Source organism: Ursus maritimus, unplaced genomic scaffold (genome assembly GCF_017311325.1).
Source record: "Ursus maritimus isolate PB19 unplaced genomic scaffold, ASM1731132v1 scaffold_34, whole genome shotgun sequence".
NCBI classification, from domain to species: Eukaryota; Metazoa; Chordata; class Mammalia; order Carnivora; family Ursidae; genus Ursus; species Ursus maritimus.
In genome coordinates this window covers 1,719,225-1,737,773 of record NW_024426008.1, presented here as the reverse complement: position 1 = coordinate 1,737,773, position 18,549 = coordinate 1,719,225, and positions in this window count along the sequence as shown.

The following is an 18,549-nucleotide window of genomic DNA, read 5'->3' as shown; positions in this document are numbered from 1 at the left end:
TGAACCTGCTTCTTTTAATCAGGAAAATAACAGATTTCGTGGAAAGCCAGAATGCTACTTCTCATTGGCCAGTAGACTGCTAACATCTCGTTGGCCAGACTATGTCACACATCTGGTATATGTAACTTCAAGGGATTGAAATAAATTTATAAGCCAATCCTATTGTCTGAGTGAGCAAATATATGCTCTGTTAGGAAGGAAAACGGAGAGAACAGATGTTGGGTATATGTGGTAGGCAGAACAGGCTCCCCAGTTGTCTGTGTCCCAAGCACTGGAACCTGGGATTGTTACCTTCCATGGTGAAAGGGCCCCTGCAGATGGGATTAAGTGGAAGCATTTCAGATGGAGAGATTTTCCTGGATTATCTGTTTGGACCCAATATAGTCACAGGGGTCCTTAGATGAGGAAGGTAGGAAGGTCAGACTCAGAGAAGGAGATGTGAACATGGAAGGAGAAGTCCAAGTGATGTGGGGCCACAAGCCAAGGAAACTGGGCAGCTATTGAAAGTAGAAAAAGGCAAGGAAATGGATTTTCTAGAGTCCCTAGAAGGAGTGCAGCCTTGTAACACTTTTTAGTCCAGTGAAACGTACTTAGAAATTCTGACCTTCAAAACTGTAACATAAATTCGTATGGTTTGAAGCTGCCAGGTTTTCAGTGATTTGTTACAGCAGCTGTAGGACACTAATACAGCGTCTGCCCGCGTCATCTGCCACGGAGCTCAGAAGAAGCAGGGCTGCAGTGAGGAGACAAAAAGAAGTATGAGGATACAGCACCGCGGAAGGGCCGTGCCTGGTCACGTAACACACGCGCAGTGGGTAGTCTGTCTTGGGGTGAGTGGTTAAAGATCGAGAAGACAGACCACAAACACATGAATGCACATGCATCCAACCAATGAAGACCGTTGGCCGGTTGTAATCCGTACTGGCAAACGAATCTTCCTTCAGTGGAATCATGGGCTAGAAGGGAACCAGAGTGATCATCCAGGCAAAACCCCTCATTTTCAGCCTGAGGAATCAGGCCTGAAGGTAAGAATTTGATCCCCACAGTCATCTCCTGCCTCCTCCGAGGGTGCTTTCTGCCACACCCCACTGCTGCCTGGTCCAGGTAGCTTGCCAGATACAATACAGGACACTTAAGTGAAATTTGAATGTCAAATGAACAAATAGTTTTTTAGTATAAGTTCTGTATGAGTTTCCCTATGGCTCCTGTAACAAATTACTACACACTCAGTGGCTTAAAGCAACACAAATCTATTACCTGACAATTCTGTGCATCAGAAATCCCACTGGGTCTCACTGGCTAACGTCAACATGTTGGCAGGGCTGTGTTCCTTCTGAAGCCTCTAAAGGAGGAACTGTTGCCTTGTCTAGTCCAGCTTCTAGAAGCCACTTGCATTCTTTGGCTTGGGACCCTTCTTGTATCTTCCCAACTAGCATTGTAGCATCTTGTACTCTCTCTCTGTCTCTGACCCTCCTGCCTCTCTCTTACAAGACACTTATGATTACATTGGGCCCACCCAGATAATCTAGGATTAACTCTCCATTTGAAGAGCCTTAATTTGATCACATTTGCAAAGTCCCTTTTGCTATGTAAAGTAACATATTCACAGTTTCCAGAGATTAGAATGTGGACATCTTTGTGGACCATTTTTCTATCACAAGTATGTCCCAAGTATTCATGGGACACATATACTGAAAAATTATTCAGTGTTTTACTGACATTCAAGTTTACTGGGCATATGGTATTTCTATTTGCTGAACGTAACAATACTGGTTTTAGGGGGTGTTGATGGGGTATATTTTCTATGGCATGATAAATATTACACCTAATACTCTAACGATAAACAAAAAAATTGTTTGGACTGGTGAGCTGCTTTTGAAATAAATGCTTTCCACTTTGTAAAAATGAATATTAGCCTTTTAGTATTTTGTATCATATTTTTAGTGAAAAGCTGCTAAGCAATTGCTGTGAAATTTATCTTCGAAATGGACATTTTACCCCTAAGAATAACTGAACATATTGCAGCAGTCAGAGAGAAAGGATGCCAAGTATTTATTTTAAACATTTCCAATTTTTCCAAACACCAAATGGTTCAATTCTCTCAACCAGATCATTAATAAATCTGTTATCCAAAAATGTGGCTCTAAACATGGCTTAGCTTGGCCGTACTTAATTATTGAGTGTATAGAATGTCTTTCTTTTTTAACCAAAACACTTCATGGGTGAGAAAGGGACCAGGAGGTGGGATTATTGCAGACTAGTGTGGGTTCAGAATTGATGTCCCTTGGACTGGCAGTGTTGAAACAGGCCCTGATTTCCACTCCAGTTGCTTTCTGGATAACCCCCTGGAAAAGTCATCTCTGTAGGCGCTAGAGGCCCCAGGCCAGCTCCTGTCTACTGGCTTCTCTTGTCTCTTCTCTAATCTGACAGTAGCAGGGGACCTCCCCTTCTAGTGAAGGGTAGCTGAATTCAACCACCTTCCACTCCAGAAATCAGTCAAAATGCTTTTGTTTGAGATTTCCTCACACCTCTTTTAATGAGTAATTAAAACTGATTATAATTAGCAGTATTACTGGCATGCTGGTACCATAACGTTCAAGTTCATTTTTAAAAAAACCCCAAACTGTCTTAAATAGATTGCTCTGATGTTAAGAAAAAGAGTATCCAAAACTTAGAAAGAAAGCCAAGAAGATGACCGCCTTTTTAATATCATACTAAAGGATTGTTTAACAGGCACCTTGAAGGATTATTTAATTATCTGGGTCTAGGAGGTTGTACTATTATTTTACTTCTCTTGCTACCATTTTTTAAAGACTCAGACTCTACGCAGACTTAAGTATTAACTTGTGTCTTGTCCAGTAGAAATGCAAGTTATTTCTCTCAGGTAGAAAAGATAACCCCAAGGGTTATGATTTCATTGCTCTGAAGCACATTAGCCAGTTTTATTTCTAGTTTAGTAATGTTCTTCTAATATCCTTTTTATTTTTTTAAGTGCTTTTCCTGATGAGCTATATAATCCCTTGTCCCTCAGGTGCTCTTCAAACCAGCTTTACACTCTTTACATTCTTAGAGGATTCCTCATAAATTGATGAATTGAATAAATTTTTGACACGTACTCATCCTGTATTTATATGAAAGTCATGTTTCTAACTTTTTGAAAATTATGCTTTGACACTGGTAAGTCCGTGTGGCTTACGCTATGGATTTGCTTTACCAACTTCTTTCCCCATAGTGTGAAGGTCCAAATTTCTTAGCTTGGCACTCAAAGTTTTCATATTCTGGTCCCACCTGACGTCTCCCCCTTGGTGAAGCACTCCTGCAACCTCCTCTCTCCCACCCACATCATCCCCTCCTCAAGCCGAATCAGAAGTCCCTCTATCTTTTGCATCAACACCCCCAGCCAAATAGTTATTGATAAATTGAACTATTTTCCTACCCTTGTGGTTGACACGCAACCTAGAGGTTATTCAGATAATACATTGCATTCCTAGCCACAGTAATTGTTTCTTGGGGGGGGGGGTGTCACATGACCCACGCTGCTCCAATCAGCACTGTTCTCAGGACTTTTAGGGGAAAACGGTGTGACAACATCACTCTTTTTTTCCTGCTGGATGTGGACCGAACTGTACGCCTGGGAGCTGGCAGTGGCCATCTTGGAACCATGAGAGGACCAAACCTCAGGATAAAGCAGAAAGCAGCTTTGAGAACTGGAAAGAAGCTGAGGCCTGGGTAACATCGTTTAGTTTCTGGATCAAGCCTTAAGATAGCCCTGCTTCTAGATTTTTCAATTCTGTGAGCCAGTGGATTTCACTGATCATTTAAGCCTTTTTCAACCAGGTTTTCTAATATTTCCAGCCAGAAGCATCCGAGCTGATACATATTCCTGCCTCAGGCATTTGTATATCCATCAGTGTTTCCTCAGTCATTTTGTATCTGCTTAACTTCCGCCCAAGGAGAAACATCTCTGTGATCCTAGCACCTCACACAGCATCTGGTTCAGTCAGACTCAAAAAATGTTGCCTGAATTCATTCTAAGAAAATGTTTTTGGAATCTGTATCTCTATACGAATACAAGTAATGAAATGAAAACCTACTTTCCTCCCCTTCTGCAGACTCCAGTGTTTCCAAAATTCCAAGCCTCGATACCCTTTCCCGGCATCCCATTCATCACACCTGGAGCCGCATTAATCTGTCCATACCCCCGCCCCACTGTGCCCACGCCTGCGCACTTCCTCGGAAATTTTCAGAGAGGAAATGCCTGGGCAGTCCGCCAGGCTGGCAAGCTGCGGGTCTAAGAGAGCCCTACACGAACATGCCCACGTCCTATGTCAACAAGATGCACTTGGACACTTTGAAAGTGATTGTGGAAACTCAGCATGCGAGGTGGAGATGTACTCTGGAAGTTGCGCGCTCCACCCTCGAAGCAACCGCCCTTGGGGACCAGGCGAGAAAACCACCAGAAAACACATCGTGCTGGCAGATCCAGAGGGCCTGAGACTTAGTGACCGGGCACAAATGCTGGGAAACACTCTGGAATCACCTTTCCCAAGCGACCCTCACGAAGTCTCCATCTGACAAGTGCACTTGTCTTTCCTTTTTGACAACACGACGGTTTCGTTTTTGGTACTGCTGCCATCTGCCTAGTGTGCAGAGTGAGTATTCGAACTATCTGTGGGTAGCACGAGCCTGGAGAATTATTTTGTGCTTAATATATTTGCATACATTGACAGTAGCAAGGGAAAAATCTTACTTTGACCAGGTTCAAAGAGCTAGGAGCCAGATAGATTTGGTCATTTAACATTGAAATGCAGTAAGTTCTTAAACATCAAGGGGGGATTGGTGAATAACACTGGTATCAATCCTGAAAGTATTGAAGGACATGGAGCCCTGCATGCCGGTTCCACAGTTACTTACTGCTGTGTTGGTTTCCAAGAACCCACTTTGGGACAAATTGTTGCTAAAAACTTATGTATCATTTACTGTCTCTCCATGCCAAAATAGAGTGAAATAACCAGTATCAACCTGGTTTTTATACCACAGGCCAGAAACTTCTTTCCTCCTGACCACCTGGGGCCCCTTAGGGGTGTGGTGTTTTACCATTTATTTATTTATTTATTTATTCATTCATTTATTTTTTAAAGATTTTATTTATTTATTTGACAGAGAGAGGGAGAGCCAGAGCCAGCAAGAGAGGGAACATAAGTGGGCGGAGTGGGAGAGGAAGAAGCAGGCTCCCAGAGGAGCAGGTAGCCCGATGCGGGGCTCGATCCCCAAACCCTGGGATCAGGCCCTGAGCTGAAGGCAGACACTTAAGGGCTGAGCCACCCAGGCGCCCCTGTGTGTTTTACCATTTAAACATGCAGTGCCCTCAATCCCTATTTCTCTCTCTCTGTCTCTCTCTTTCTCTCTCGATTCAGGAAACACCCAGAGGTAAGAATAACGAGTAGGTGTGTGAGGCAGTCACCCACACAAGGAAGCAGAATTTATGATTTGTGTCTTTCAGATTTGTTAACAGTTTCGCTAACACTTTTTCTCTCATTGACTCTGATGCTATCACAGGCCTGTCCTTAGTAGACTCGCTCCCAGCTGGGGTGTGGCTGCGGGACGCAGCAGGTGGACAGCTAGAAGCTATTTTTAACAATAATGACTGGCCCCACAGGTCACCGTGGGCTTTGATTTTGAAAGGTGAGCCTGAAATCCTTCACACCTCCGTGGCATATGACTACATTCACATTTTAATGAATGTTTTCTGTCCCTAAGTTGAAGATGTTGGAAGGAAGCAAGGTTAGCACTTGAATATAACAGAGGGGCAGCGTTACCTCCATATTGTCTGAAATGCCCTCATTTTTCTAAATTTATTTTATTCTTTTTTAAAGATCTTATTTATTTATTTATTTATTTGAGAAAGAGACTGTGGGGGGGGGAATGCGCAAGCGGGGTGAGGGGCAGAGGGAGAGGGAGAAGCAGGTTCTCTGCTCCCGACTTGGGGCTCCATCCCAGGACCCCGGGATCAGGGATCATGACCTGAGCTGAAGGCAGACACTTAACAGACTGAGCCACCGAGGCGCCAGACCCTCATGTTTATTTTGGCAACATCACCATCATATCCTCCAAAAAGGTTAATGATCACATTAAATTATCTCAATGTGGATCAAAGAACATGAATTTGCAAAGCTTAATGACAACTGTGGGAATTGCTCCATGAAAATGGAAATTCTAAGTTGAGAAGTCTGGGCCTCTCTCCATGCATATGACTTTAATGATTAATTCACAAATATATAGTCATTATTCACTCCATGCAAGGCGGGCTGGTGTGGGGGATCTGAGAAGTGTAAGGCATGGTGCTTGTCTTGAATTGCTTATAATTTAATAGATGACAAAAAATTATAGCATTTAAAAGCTTCATATTCATCCTTTAAGAATCAGCTCAAGACTCTCTCTCTGCCCCTGCTCTGGTATTCCTTCCTTGAAAGTGTGAATCACTCCTTTTGCTGGACTCCCCAATATTTTCACTCAGAACTCGGATGATTTCTACAGCTATCTTCCCCCCACCCCCACAGCTAGTATAGGGCAACATAGTGGGTGCTTGAAAAAAATGTGAATTGAATAAACAATGAACAGAGAAATCAGTGCAGAAAAAAAAAGAAAGACAGAAAAAGAAACAAACTCGTAGATACATAGATTAGCGGTTGTCAAAGGCTAAGGGTGGGGGTGGGGAAAATGGGTGACAGGGATCAAAGGTAATAAGAAAAAAAAAAAAGCAATGCCAGGGATAATTTGACTGGTTCAAAATAAAACAAAGTAATCAGTGCATTGGAAGAACCAAGAGAACCTTCTGGATTATAATACACATGAGACAAATGGGGCAGAATGAACCCTCCCTCCAAGCTGGGATGGTCAGAGGAGATGGGAAATATAGCAGACCTTCATGGCTTGACTTGTCAGATGTAGGTAATTGTGCTTGGGATGGTGAAGACCCCAGGTAACCCCCATCCCAAATCTGGGGTTGTTCTTGGATATTTAAGTCAAATCAACACAGAGAGGAGATAGACTATTATTATAGCAGTACTTGGCAAGAAAAAGCAGCTTCACCAGGGAGGGTCACACGTTTGAAGAAAGAATGCTTCTACCAAAGTATCTATCCAGCCGGGAGAATCATCATTGAGGGAAACGCACTCCAGCAGTGGGCATGCAGCATTACCCACTAGAGAAGGAAGATGAAGACCCCCAGATCTTCCCAGTTACCAGAAAACTATTTTAGGAGGTAAATTTTCAGCCAGCTGAACTCAACGTACCTCAGATCCCTGAAGTCCTAGTTAGTCCCCAAGATGGGGTGGGGGGGACAGAATCATACTGTACCCATGCCACTGTGCACACATCTTATTTCCCAGCCAACTCCCTTCTGGTCCTCAACCTGCACTCTGCTCGCCTCCTCCATCTCTTGCTCCATGTGGCCTTTGTCATCTGGTTTCATTGAAGGTTCTGGCGTTATTATTTGAATTTTTTTTTTTTAGCGTAAATGCGTTTTTTTTTATTGTGGTAAATATGCATAACAAAAAATTATCATTTTATCCATTTTTGAGCTTACAATTTAGTGGCATTAAGCATATTCATCGTTGTATAGCCATCACCGTTATCCTAAATGACATATTTTTTTATCGCATCATATAAGCCAGTGTAGTTCTTAATTTGATCAAAGTTACATATACACAGAGTTTGAGTGCGATGGTCAGTGAGGCTTGTTACCCGCATCAGCAGTTCCTGGCCCTCGCCTTCCCTGTGTCTTGCCCTTCCCCCCCCCAGCAGCAAATTTTCCAATTTTTCAGCTATTCCTTCCCTAGTGATTTCTATATATCTAAATGTGTTGTGACTTTCTGATTTTTAAACTTTAGAAATTATTTATTGTTTCCCACCACGGACGACGAGGATTTCATCCTTGGCCTGGCTTCGTGCTGCCTCGCGCTTACACTTCCCCTACCCTCATCCTCCCAATAGAGTTAGTTATAGAATCACTTTAGCTCGACCAACATGCATCGTTGACATTTTCACAATGATAGATTTGGATGGAAGATTCTCCAAAGCAGAGTCACGCAGAAGACCTTTCCTGGCACAATGTTTGATTTTCCTTGGAGTTGATAATTTTCTTATTTCATTAAATGCTAAGCTTTCTATGTACCTGTGATAACTGTAAGTTATCCTTAGACTCTTCTCAGTTTGAGCAAATCTCCTCTCAATATATTAGGACCCATTGGCCGTTCTATCAGTTTCATCTTGAAGAAATCTCTCCAAAGGCTTTCTAACTTAGTCATATCTGACCTGGTTGCTCTCCAGATTTCCTGCATAACCTTTCGCCCTTGTCCTGGAATTCCCTTTTCTTTCCTCTGCCTTGAATTCCCTATATCCTGGATTCCATGTCTTCTTTCTTGCTTTACCCCCTTATTTTGGGGGAGTACATCCTCCAGTAGCTTCTCGAGAAAGGGTCCAAGGGAGGTAAATGAAGATCTTGTATTCTTTCATTACAGCTTAACTGATGTATAATTGACTTAAAAGAAATTACACGTATATATACTTGTGAAGCCATTACTACAATAAAGGCAATGAACATATCCATCACCCCAATTCTTCCTGGCCCGTGGTTCGCCCTCCACCAACTCAGCTGCCTCTGAATTCCAGATTTACAGAAACTGTGTGATGTAATATTTATTGCTGTTTAAAGCGACTAACTTTTGGGGTAATTTTTTATGCAGCAATAGATAACTAACACACAGTCTAATAAAGCTCACTCGGATTTGCCTCAGCTTAGAGACAATCAATTATTTTCTGACTCTTCTTATTTTTATTTTCCTATGGATCAGCTCCTGCTAGACCATGATTGTTAGAGTCTTTGTCTTTCCTTAATTAGTTACATGCTTGTATTCCTAGGCAGAGTGCTGTTGCCTGAAAGCTCTTTGGATTCGGGGGACAGACGATCCTCAACTTCATTTCTCATAGCAAGCGGACCTCCAGTTCTGTAGTCCTGAACTATTCCCATGCTCTCATTTAAAAGTTTCTTTTCTCCCTGTCCGGGTTCCTCTCTTCCACGCAGCTCCATTCCTTGCATTACACTTTTCTTGTATCTTCCATTCTTTTTGTCCTAACAATCTCTTTTTCTCTCTTTTCTGATTATATAATTTTCCAAACATACCATTCCCTAAATGTGCCTAATTTTTCACAATACTGGTGACTTTTTATAGGCGATTTGTTACATTCATCTATTCATTCATTCATTCATTCATTCATTCACTCTTGTGTTCCTACTGTGTGCCAGGCACTAAGCTAGGCACTGAAGGCACTTCTGCCTGAAACACCCTGGCCTCTAAATGCCTCTCCTCTTCCTGAACTTCCACTTAATCAATTTATCTTTGATTATGGGCTTATTCAAGGTCAGACTGTGTGAGATGTGCTTTAAAACTCAGCTCCAATTACCATCTCTTATAAGACTTCCTTTTTCCTCCAGCCAGAGTTAATTGCTTCTGCCACGCTCTATATTGGTAACTTGAATAATGTTTTGCTTGTTCATTTGTTTATTCATTCGCTATTTCATCAGATATTTTCGAGAGCCTGCTGTATGCCTGACACTGTTAGAACCTGGAGAAACCATGGTGTGAGGTAAGTGCCAACAGACGTTTGTGCCTAATGCAATGGAAACTCAAAGGTGGAGCCACTAATTGTGTGTTCTAATTGTTTCCGTTAGTTCTTGTGTTCTTCACAGATCTCGAGCTACATGAAGGCATGGACTACATCTTCTTCTTGCTCTCCCCCGGACCTAGCAGAGCTTCCGGAGCAGGGAAGATGCTTATTAAAGATTCGTTGCATGTTGGAAGCCCACCACTCTGCCACTTGACAACTGGGAATCAACCAGCATTGGAACATCAAATAGCCACCAGATCTCTCCAGGCCCCCACACATTTCACTCTGTGCTTTTTCTCAAAGTTGATTTAAAACGGAAGTTCATCTACATCTGAGTCGTATATCAGATGCTCTGCCCTGGTCAGGCTGGTGACAAATCCAGATTTCTAGGAGATTTCTAGGAGAAGGCAGGTAGATTGTGAGGGGTGGCCCGGGAAGTTGAGAGAGGTGAAGGGAAAAAAATAAGCTGTTGGAAGAGGAGGCCACACACAAGGCTGGTCTCTCCATTTTCCTGGGGCCAGTGGCCCTGATAAGACTCAACAGGTTAGTTTCAGTCTGGGGTCTGAAAATAAATGAAGCATTCTAGATGACCTAGAAACAAACAAACAAAAAATAACCGAATAACATTGACAAATATGCCCCCAGCCCAGGGTGAAGGCCTGCAGTTGGCGGCCTGCTGACGTCCACGTCCTTGCCAGCCGCAGATGCCCGCATGGCTGCTGCTGAGAGACGTAGTAAGAACTGATGAAGTAACTTGCAGCTTTCACACCTAACAACGCAGATGTTCCCTTCACTCACGCATAGTCGGATATGCTGAGAGGAGTCTCATGAGCTGGTTTTGGAGTGCCATCCGATTTCGTGGTTTAGAATCTATCTCCGGTTACTACGGTGGTCAGTGCGGCTCTTCTCTAGGCCGATTAATTCACGATAGACAATGAGATGAAGAGAACGCAGTAAGCACAGAAATATTGCACTGTTTGGAAGACTTGCATTCCAATGTGGATATTAGGCTAATTTGCGTATCTTAATCCCATCTTTGTGTTAACCTGCATTTCAAAATGATGATGTGTTCTGGAATCTCAGACCTCCCTACGGAGGAGTTAGGCAAAACAGGGGGGAGACTCCCTTAAAGGCGCTGCCACTTTGCTAAAAACGAAATACCCTTATAATAAATACACTGTGGTAGAAATCCCTTCTGTCACAGAGTCTTAAATGAAAGCATTGATCCATTTATTTCTCCTAATTATATTTGGGAAAAACATGATTCATCAACAAAATAATTACATTGGTCATAATTCAAAAGTCACCTCCAAATTTCTAATTCTACCTCAGCAAGTTAATTTATTTTCTTAAAATGGATTGGAACAGACACACTTTCATTCAAGCTAAGCTAACCTCCTGATTACCACTGTTCTTGGTTGATTTCTTTTGGAGGCCTGTAGGCACCCCTGGAAATACCCATTAAAAAGATAACATATCCTGAGTTCCACTTTTTTTTTTTTTTTCCCTCAGTGGACAAATTTGTCTACCCATCTGGGAGGAATACTTCACCTGATTCAATGCTCTTTCTCTCTTTCTTTGTCCATCTGGAGAACATCCAGTCACCTTGGCAAGAATCAGGCCAAAGGCCATATTATCCATGAAAATGTTCCTAATTCCCTGCTTAACACTGGAAGAATTACACTCCTTCCTCTGGGTACATTTCTGTCTCCTATTACCATGTGTGTGCACAAATATTTTTAAAATTAAATTAAGCTTTTAAATTTTGAGATAATTGTAGATTCACGTACAATTGTAAGAAATAATACAAGACGATTTGTATAGTATTTATCCAGTTTCCCTCAACAGTGCCATCTTTAAAAACTATGTACAAAATCACAACTAAGACATTGACCTTCATACAGTCAAGATACAGAACAGTTCTATCACTACAAGTATCTCCCTTGTTGCTCCCACCACGACGTGCCCCCCCATCCAATCATCTTCAACCCCCAGCAACTGTTAATCTGTTTTTCATTTGTATAATTTTGTCAAGAATATTCTATAAATGGAATAATACAGTATATGATCTTTGGGGACGGTTTTTTTTTTTTTTTTCACTCAGCATAATTCCCCAGAGAGTCATTCAACTCATTTCATGTATCAATAGTTCCTTCCTATTGCTGAGCAGTTTTTCATGATACAGGTGTAGCAAAGTTTGTTGAAGCAGACACACACTAGCTATTACAAATAAATCTGCTACCAACACTCATGTACAGGTTTTTGTGTAAATACAAGTTTCCATTCTTCTGAGATAAATGCCCAAGACTACAATTGATGGCATGTTCAATTTTGTACGAACTACCCATTTGTTTTCTAAAATGGCTTTACAATTTTACATTCTTACCAGAAATGTATGGGTAATTCCAGTTTCTCCACACCTTTACCAGTATTTGGTGTTCTCACTATTTTTTATTTTTATTTTAAGATTTATTTATTTATTTGAGAGAGAGAGAGACGAAAGGAGAGGAGCAGAGAGTGGGGGAGAGAATCTCAAGTAGACGCCCTGCTGATGGAGCCAGAAGCAGGGATCCCACAACATGAGAGCCCATGACCCTGAGATCATGACTTGAGCCAAAATCAAGAGTCTGATGCTTAACCAACTGAGCCACCCAGGCGCCCCTCACTATTTTTTATTTTAGCCGATCTCATAGGTGTATAATGATATGTCATTATAGTTTAAATTTTTGCATTTCCTTGATGGCTAATGATGTTGACCTCTTTTCATGTGCTTATTTGCTGTCTGTATATCCTTTTTTTGGTAAAATACCTGTATCTTTTGTTTATTTTCTGATTGGATTCATTCATTCATTCATTCATTCATTCATTCATTCATTTGACTCTTGAGTTTTGAGACATCTTTATATAGTCTAGGTACTTGTCCTTTGTCAGATATGTGATTTGCAGTCTGTAACTTGTCTTTTCATGTTCTTCACAAGGGCTTTCACAGAAAAATGGTTTTGACTTTGACAAGGTCCAAATGATCAACATTTCCTTTAGTGCACTATTCTTTTACCATCAAGTGTAAGAATTCTGTGTCTACCTCTAGATCCTAAAGCTTTTCTCCAAAGTTTTATTGTTTTACATTTTACATTTAATTCTCTGATCCATTTAAGGTTGATTTTTGCGTCAGTTATGAGGTTTATGTCTATGCTCAATTGCTTCAGCACCATTTGTTGAAAAAGCTACCCTCCCTCCATTGAATAGCTTCTGTACCTTTGTCAAAAATCAGCTGAGCATGTTTGTGTGGGTCTAGTTCTCTCTCCTGTTCCACTCATCTATGTGTTTATTCTCTGCCAATATCACATGGCCTTACTGTAGCTATTACGGTAAGCCTCAAATTGAGCGAATCCACCCACTTGATTCTTCTTTGTCAAGATTGTTTTAGTTATTCCAGGGCTTGTGCCTTTCCATATAATTTTTACAACACCCTTGTCTGTGTCTACAAAAAATTGTGTGGAGATTTTAATAGTATTTCATTAAACCTATAGATTAATTCAGAGAGAAATGACATCTTTACTATGTTGTTCAATTGGAAGCAATTCATGAATATGGTATGTATCTCCATTTATTTATGTTTGCTTTGATTTCTTTCATCAACATTTTGTAATTCCCAACATACAAATCTTGCATTTTTATCAAGCATATACCTAAGTATTTCATTTTATTTGCAGCAATTATAAATGATGCTCTTTTAAATGTCATTTTCCATATGTTTGTCATTAACATAGAGAAATATGATTGATATTTGTGTATTGCTCTTGCATTTTACAACTTTGCTGAACCCACTTATCAGTGTTAGTTATTTTATAGATACCTTGGGATACAGAGCCAACTATATCCTCTGCAAATAGAAACAGCTTATTTCTTCCTTTCCATTCTGTACACCTCTTTATCTTGTTTTCTTGTGTTATTGCAATGGTTAGAACTTAGGGTACTATGTTGAATAAGATAGGTGTGAACTGTCATCTTTGCCTTGTTCACGGTCTTAGAGGGAGACTGTTATAAACGTCACTACAGAATATGGTGTTAGCTGCAGCTTTTTTGTAGATGCTTTTTACCAAATCATGGAAGTTCCCTGCATTCCTATTTCCTGAGAGGTTTTGTTTGTTTGTTTGTTTGTTGTTGTTGTTTTTGTTGCTGTTCTTTTTAGTAGGTTCTATGCCCACCATGGGGTTTAAACTCACAACCCTGAGATCAAGAGTCCCATGCTCTATGACTGAGCCAGCCACGTGCCTCTACCTTGCTGAGAGTTAAACCTCAAGCCAAGAATTTTAGTTCAAAGTGAACAACGGTTGATAGCGCCCCAAATACATGGCGGATGCAAACTAAAATTCTTTCCAGAGGAAACTTAAATTCAGGCCTCAAATAATTTTTCAGATAAAATTATAGAGAATGTGAGTCATTTTTTTTTAAATCAGAGAACATGTGAGAAAACAGGTACCATAAATGAGAGTCAGCAAAACAACACACAACAGAATCAGATCAGCAAAGATACCAAACATTAGAATGATCGCGCATGGCATATACAATGACTACATTGGATTATATTTGAAGAAGTAGAAAGGGCTATTATATGCATGAGTAAAGAACAAAACACTTCAAAATGCTCAGGCAGACATAGAAAGGAAGTGATGGCAGGTGCACCTCCGAAGCACATACTGGCTTAACTGAGGGAGCCTCGAATGCCGGGTCAAGAACGCAGGCCTTTGTATAGAGACACAATTGAATCGCTGAAATCTGCAGAAGTGACACTGACATGCTGAGTGGGGTCTAACTGGGACAAACCTGGTATCCATGTGCAGAAGGAACTAGAGGGAAGACAGCTGGCAACAAAGGCAAAGATCAGGCAACAATTCCATGGTAGGAGTGTCAGCGTGTGATCCTGCGATGAAAATGGAAACAACGTGTGGAAGAGAGAGAAGCATCGTGATGGAGAAACCAACGATATTTGGTACCTGGATGTCAAGGGAGTGGGGAGGATTCGAGTCTACGCCTTAAGGTCTCTGACGTCTTTCATTTCCCCCTTCTAGAACTTCCCCCCAACCCAAATTGCCTGGTTTACCCTCAGCTTCCACTCTGTCTCCAAAAGTGCCCATTGCTGGGCATGAGCAATGTGTGGACAGAGGAAAGCTGAGGGACCATGATGGTTCTGGAGGCACCAGGATGCAGACACATCCTCCTACTAACCAGAGACATATGGACTTCACACAACTCTGCTGATACTGGGGCAATAATAATCTTGCGTTAAATATTACAAAGCCCATTTGTACCCCCTTTCTCATTTGATCCCTGAAGCAATCCTTGACATGGGCTGAAGACCTTTTATTACTTACTTCCATTTTATGAGTAATGAAGCTGGGGCTCAGCAGTATGGAGGGGACATTCCCCAAGTCACACAAGCAGTTGGGTGGTAAAGCCAGGACTAGAATCTGCCAGGCGAGAACTCTTAATTCTTCCACGTCTTGGAAGGGGAGATCTCAAGGTGGAACCTGTTGGGTTTTGTTATGTTCCATTGTATTTGAGTCCTTGCATGGATACTGGGTATAAAAGAAGAGAAATTGCTGGAAATTTTAGTTCTAGCTGGTTCATAGCTATAAAGAGGGAATTGTGTAATGCAATGCATTTTGCAATTTCTCTGATGCTTTTGATCATAAGGAAGTAGGATATGGGGGAGGGGCTCCATCGTGGGGGGAGGGTTGAAAGAGAGGAATGGAGTTGCTTAGAGAGATACAGTTGTAAAGGGGGATAGCAGCTGAGTTTCTGACACTAAATTTTTTGGTGCCCTATGGTGTTAATTAGACATTTCTTTTCAACCTGATTGACAGTGCATTTTAATGAAGAAATAACAGAACCCAGCAGAGCCTGGCAATATATTCTTCTCTTACAATTTACAAGCTGAACTTCCCTTGGCAACCTACATCTGGTTTGCTCTGCTAGTAAGTCTGTCAGTAGAACAATGTATAGGCTCTTTCATTTCAATAGGTTTACTGTTATTAAAGCCTTCTGCATTTTTCTCAGCTTAATTCATTGGGGTTGTTAAATTTCATCAAATTACTTTCTTTAAATTATATATATACAAAAAAAAGAAGCACCATTTCGACCGGTCTGAATAAAAATAGGACAGTATGGAAATGTGTACACTTTGAAAGGAAGAGGCTGTATGTTAAGGGTTGTATAATGGAAGTTTCATGGAATTATTTTTTTAAGTATTTTTTTCTCCCTTTAAATGGGGTATTTCCTGGAAAATTAGAATAAATCCTAAAGGATCCTCTAAGCCTCCTGTGACCAATTGGAAGCAGAAGGTGCCCACGCACGGAACGCCTTGGCCACCTAGGAGTGCCGATACTTGGCAAGTATTTGGGAATACTTACTTTTTAAGATTTCGCCTTTGTTTGACATTTATAAACAGACATTTAAAAATAAATACATCTTTATGTTTGTTGGTTTCTACCCAGGAGTAAATGCCCATCTCTACCAGAGACTACCAGGGATCCTTGCTTTTTGTCGATGGGCCAGAGACCACTAAAAACAGGCAGGAGAGACCGGATTGATGTACGGTCCTTCGGCCTGAGGACAGGGTTGGAAACAGCACTGAATGTACAAATGGGAGGTTGAGTGACTCCGGTAGAGGGCCGTAAAGGCAGAGAGCCAAGCAGATCGTTACAAGCTACTCCTCCAGGAAAATGGAATCCATTTAAAAAATTCCGGGAATAGCTTGGAACACGCAGTGTTCTTAAACAAAGGACCTTTGTGACATTCAGAATTACCAAATTTAGGAGAGGAAAAGACTCACACCTCACCTGCCTCCCTTCCCTTGGTCTACTGCCACTGCTTTGTCTAGATCAATTGAAAAGACCCCCCGATTTGGAGTCTAACCACAGTTCTACATTTTTGTGATGAGGGCAGAGGGGGGTTGTACCTTATTAAAGATTCTGTCCAATATGCAATTTCCAGGTGTTTGCCCACCTGGCTTTTATGATCTTTAGTTCTGTATTAGTTTGCTTAGGTAAGAAAAATGCTTGAATTCATGCTTCATACAAACCTCTCCTATTACTACAGGCACATGATAGAAGACGACCATGGTAAGAATGAAGTTAAAACCCATCCAGTGACTTCTGCTCATATCTTATCTATTAGAACTGGGTTATGTGGCCATCCCTAAATGCAGAGGAAAGTGAGTGATTTCTGGGCACACTGCTGCCCCAGATAAATCTCAGGCCGATGGTAAGGAACAAGGAAAGAATGGATATTGGACGGACATCAGCAGTTTCTGCCAACTCATCATCTTTTGGAAATTGTGGCATTTCTCCTTCTTCTTCTTCTTCTTCTTCTTCTTCTTCTTCTTCTTCTTCTTCTTCTTCTTCCTCCTCCTCCTCCTCCTCTTCTTCTTCTTCTTCTCCTTCTTCTCTTTTCAAGATTTATTAATTTGAGAGAGAGAAAGAGAGATTACGTGAGTGGGGAGAGGGGCAGAAGGAAGAATAGAACCACAGTTCTTTTTTTTTTTTTTTTAAAGATTTTATTTATTTATTCCACAGAGATAGAGACAGCCAGCGAGAGAGGGAACACAAGCAGGGGGAGCGGGAGAGGAAGAAGCAGGCTTATAGCAGAGGAGCCTGATGTGGGGCTCGATCCCATAACGCCGGGATCACGCCCTGAGCTGAAGGCAGACGCTTAACCGCTGTGCCACCCAGGCGCCCCTAGAACCACAGTTCTATTCTTTGCTTCCATGAGTTTGATGATTTGAGATAATCAGCATATTTGTCTGTGTCTGCCAGCTTATTTCACTTGGCTTTATATTCTAGGTTCATCCAATATTGTCATGTATGCAGGATTTCCTCAATTTTTAAGGCCGAATAATATTTCACTGTAGGTATATTACACATTTGTTTTGTCCATTCATCCATCAGTGGGCATTTAGGCTGTTTCCATATCTTGGTAAGTGCAAATACTGCTGCAATGAACTTGGCAGTGTTACTGTCTCTTCAAGATCCTGATTTCAGTTCTTTAGGATAAATATCCAGATGTGGGATTGCTAGATCATATGGTAGTTCAATTTTTAATTTTTTGAGTAACCTCCTGTTTTCCATAGCTGGGCACCATTTTGCTCTTGTGAACCCCCCCCCCCATCTCAGGGTGGTTTTGATTTGTGTTTCTCTGATGATGAGTGATGTTGAGCGTCTTTTCACATACCTGTTGGCCATCTGGATGTCGTCTTGGAAGAAATGTCTGTTCAAGTCCTTTGCTCATTTTTAAAATCGGGTTATTAGTGGTTTGGGGGTTTTGTGGCTATTGAGTTAGAGTTATATATTTTAGAACTAACCCTCCTATTGGATATATAATATGCAAATATGTCCTCCCATCCTGGAGGCTGCTTTTTTACTTGTTTAATTATTTCTTTTTTGTGCAGACATTTTTTAGTTTGATGTAGTCCCACTCATCTATTTTTTATTTTGTTGCCCGTGCTTTTGGTCTTACATCCATGAGATCATTGCCAAGGTCAGTGTCATGAGCATTCCCTTAGATGTCACTTTTAGGCTCAGAACTCAATTCCACAGACCCTGTGACCTTGAGGTGCCATTTAAGGTGAAGATGGACAGTGGGATTTGAATCTCTTTACTCCCTGTCCCAGGGATGGAAAACCGGCCTGAGTGATGATCTCTGGGGGTAGAGGCTCATGCCAGAAGAATGACCAGAAGTAAGAAGGGTGCCTAAACCAGAAGTGAAAAAAGGGCCGAAGTAGGGTGAAAGACCAGGACACCAGAAAAGTCCAGGGGTCCCCAAACGGGAGGGGGAGGCTAGGTGAGGGGCCCGGCTGCCCAGGCTTAGGGTGAGCAGCCG